The 4,460-nt window shown below is 38.4% G+C and overlaps 1 pseudogene; it reads right to left on the reverse strand.

The window, feature by feature from the left end:
* Positions 1–2,894: 2,894 nt before the first annotated feature.
* Positions 2,895–4,133, reverse strand: LOC118002046 (annotated as a pseudogene).
* Between the last annotated feature and the right edge of the window lie 327 nt (positions 4,134–4,460).

The raw sequence follows: 4,460 nt of genomic DNA on the forward strand, positions 1-4,460 counted from the left end.
AAATGTTCAGAAACACCTTTATTTCACCTCTTCTCCTTCTCTACCAAGTTTTCCTTTCTACAAAACTAAACAGTCCCATTTTTCCACTGCTGTTTAGATTGCATTGTTTTGAGTCCTACCCTCTTTCTACTCAGTTCCAATCATCATAGTCTTGTTTGTTTATGTCACTTTTAAAAGAGGATGCATAGAACTAAAAACAATACCACAGGTGGGATCTGAAGAGTCAGAGTTGAAGTTCATTATTACCATCTTTGTCCCAGATATTATACTTCTATTTATGTTGCTCAATAGCACATTAGCTATTTCATTCCAGCCACTTCATGCTGCTGACTCACATAGTATTTACTGTAATTATAATAAAGCTTCTAGGTCTTTTTCACACGTGCAACTCCACATTTTCAACATCTTATTCCTGTGCTTTGCTTACATGAGTTTTTTCCGTGTTGAGCTACACCTCTTAGACTGGGAAGGCTGAAATGATGGGCCAAGCCTTTTTTGATTTGTTGCTGTCATTCAGTGGATTCCCTCTCCTTCACAGCTCCATTTTATCATTAACTTGACGTCCCAAATTATTGAGTAAAAATACTGACCACCCAGAGAAGAAAGTAGGGTTTGAAATTCTTCTCCTCACCCAATAGACTTCTTTCTAGATTGACATGAATTCACACATTAGCAGCTTATAGACAGGGTCAGTTTATCTACTTGGTGATTCACCTAATGGTACAAGTCTCTAGCCCATGTGCTCCTCCTGGATTCCTCCTCCACAGTCCTAGGAAAGATCATGACATATTATTCCTTGCTGACATCCAAACACCCCTTGTCTACTGCATGCCTCACACCCCCAGAATGATAACCTGGTACTCTGGGCCATCTCCTCTTAGAGGATGTACAAAGCCGTTGATTTCTTTCTGTTTCCCTTCTTTCCCCTCAAGGAATCACACTCACCAAATGCTTATCTTGGTGCTGGCTAAAGTTCTAGACTACTGCTTTCTAGATATGGCTGGCTTCATGGGCATATTACCTGTATGCAGAGCCCCTGACTCAGAGAAGCTTCCCCATGGACTTAATGCCTTCCAGTCAGCCATCTTGAAATTTTTAACAATTTTATTTATACATTAAATTATACATTAAACATTAAAATTTTTATATAAGATTTACATGATGAATTTTATGTATATATTAAATTTTAATATTACATATGAAATTAAGTTTATATATTAAATTATATATTAAATTTCTAGATTTATATACTAAATGTAGAATGACATTAAATAATAAGTAAAAAAATAAAACACCACAAGTCAAGATAGAGACTACAGAAGAAAGGAAAAAGCTTTTATCTTAAACATGTTTAACAGTACTTTTTTCCTGCTTTTTGAACAAGGGGCCCCACATTTCTGTTTTGCACTGGGCCCACAAATAAGATAGCTGCCCTGTTTCCAGAATGGATATTCAAAATCTCCTGCCTAGTTGGCCAGTTACCTACTCAATCATAAATCAGTGCAAACGATATGTAGAACTGTAGCGTATCAGGTGAATATTGGCCTTGCTGCTTTCTGTTGAGTTGACAGTTTCCCGCAGGAGCATGCAACATTATGGAACACTTTGACATACACTGAACAACCTCAGGCCTGTGTCATCAATTCTGCTCCTTCTCCCCACACTTACCATCTTCAAAACGTCATACTGAATGAATCATGAAACACTGTATCAAAAACTAATGATGTAATGTATGGTGACTAACATAAAATAATAAAACAAATTATAAAAACAACAACAACAACAACAACAACAAATCACACTGCAGGAAATCATTCTTGTTCTGGACTTGAAAGTCAAATAAAAATACATCATTTCCAAACAAAACGTAAAGTAAAAGTTCTACTAGAAACTTGCAAAAGTCCTGGAAATCAGTAGCTGATTTCCCATTTCCCATAGAGACCATACCAATGTCAGACCTGTTGCATTTTCATTTCTTAACTTCATGCCTTGAAGAATTTTTGGTTGAAGACTCTTGGGGCACCAGATGCTTTTCTAAAGACAAGGGGCAGGGTGGGTAAATTTTATAAAATTATTCATGTATCAGTCCTCTGATGAAGGCCATGGAGTTCTACCTTCCAGAGACACTGATCTGTTGGTATTCTTGCATATATAGATTTAGGGATGTTCAATTAAAAAGCAATCACAACTCTGATTCTTTGTCTTTCTGAAGTGAGAAAAATAATTTTTTCCACTGCTCACCCTCCGTAGAGGTCAAGTATAATCTCAGCCTCCAATGCCATTCTTACATACTTACATAAGTACTGACTCACTCCTCAGCCTTGATTTCCATTCTGGCCCTGCCCAGGTCCCAGACCTACAATCACACAGAAAAGTCACATTCTCATCACTCTCAATGTGTGTCTCAACAGTAACATTTCCTTACACTAATATCCCTCTTCCTAAAATATCTCCTCTCTCTCTTCTTTAAGGTTTGAGTTCAAGTTCCCTTTCCCCGTGAAATTTTTCTCCTCTCTACTACAAAGTTTCCTGCATTACTCTTTTCAAACTTTCCATTTTAAAGCCATATATCTCAACGTCTTAATAAGACCCAATTTACCTGTTTCACATTTAGAGAGCATCCATATGCAGTGAAAGCAGATTAGAAAATTTCTAGTTAGGTACATCTATGAAAGATTGAAATCTTCTAAATGTAATAAAAAGAACATGGCTCTGAGCTCAAATTCTGCCTTTCCTACTTTGTAGTATGTGGTCTTTGAAAATCCATTCACCTCTGTGAACGTGTATGTGGAAAGATAATACCCACCTGATAAGAGTGTTATAAGCATGAAATTCTCCTTTCGTTGATTTTTTTTTCCATGTAAACCTTTTGTTTTAATAAATAAGACCGATTCATGGCTTAGATTTAAAATCACATTTACAGATGAGAAATGCTTCTAGGCCCAGACAGGTTAACAGTGAAGCTACCAGTGCTGGCAGGAATGCATGCTCCCCATGCATCTGAAGCCTAAAGTGCAGAGACTGAATGTCAGAGAACACCATACACATCACCCTCTAGACTCGAGAACTGACAGCAAAAGACGAGAGGAAGAGCAGAGACTCGGGGAAGCTCCAGTAACCACCATCTGATACCCTCACCTTCATGCTACAGAAGCAAATGAAAGTTGTGCTACTTTCAGATAAGCTAAGAAGGACGTTTCCTGATCATAGTAAGTGAAACTTTCTCTCATGTTAACAATTAGGCCACGGGCATTAGCTACAGAGAGGATCCACTGATAAATGCAGAATATTAGAAGAGTGAAGGGGAAGCCACACAGATATCTTGTTTCTTCAAATATCAGAAACTTCCGCATGACAGCAGGTGAGCAGTGGATGAACTCCACCTTGCCCAAAGGTTTAGTCCAAAAACTTCCTGTTGGCATTTGCACCAAATAAGGCTCCCCGTACTTCTGGCAACATCTGCTGGGCTATGAGATCCAGCCGGCTTTCTAGGGTATTGGAAACTTTTATTTTACAATCCCCATTATACATCTCAACTCCACCAGCTATTTCCTCAGGCAGGTAGGCCTCCTGATCAATTTGGACATCAACATCTTTTTTGGTGGCAATTTTGTACATAGGATTTGCTTTTTGCACTGCAGCCTTTACCAGAGGGAAATCCTGCTTCCTGCAATGAACAATCATTCGGGGCTCTAACAATTGGTACAAACCCTGAAGGACCAGTCCATCCAGCAGCATCTGGTACCTGGTTGTATCTTTTACCACTTTGCTGAGTCTCTGTTTTGCTTCATTTAGTAGCTCTGTAATAAGGTCATCTCTTGCTCTGAGGACTCTGAGCCTTGCTTGATTCATCAAATTAGACATCTGAATTTTCTTCTGCTGCTCAATCTGCTTTTCTTTCTTCTCATAGTATTCCATAATCTTCAGTCTTTGGGTTTGCACAAGACAACCTTTCTCGACGTTGAACTCTTCCTCTCCCTTCGCATCTATTTCCTCTGCTTTCTCATTGGCTTCTTGTTAATAAAAGCCATCATATGCTTAATCTGCTTTTGCACGTCAGCATCGCTGAGGGCCATGGCAAAAGCTCTGTTAGGCCGGAGGCCCACTGGCTCTAGCTTAGGTTGGAAGGGGGCGGTGGAAGGAAAGGGACTCTCCTTTCATTTATGACAATCAACTAGTATAATACCTGACACAGAGCAGGCACTTACTAAATAATAGCTACCAATATTAGAAAGGACTCCACCACTACTCACTTGATAATTCATCAGTTCAGTTCAAGTCAGTACTAAAAATAGGTAGTGTTTTCTACCACCAATCAGTTTTATGGAAGATATCTATCTATCTATATATCTATAGATATACATGTATCTATATATCTATAGATATACATATCTATAGATATATATATATGTAGTTTTTGATGCCTCAGAAGGTTGTTGAAGACAATAATATTTGTTAGT

This window comes from Mirounga leonina, unplaced genomic scaffold (genome assembly GCF_011800145.1).
Source record: "Mirounga leonina isolate KUSES-001 unplaced genomic scaffold, KU_Mleo_1.0 Mir_82, whole genome shotgun sequence".
In the NCBI taxonomy this organism is placed as follows: domain Eukaryota; kingdom Metazoa; phylum Chordata; class Mammalia; order Carnivora; family Phocidae; genus Mirounga; species Mirounga leonina.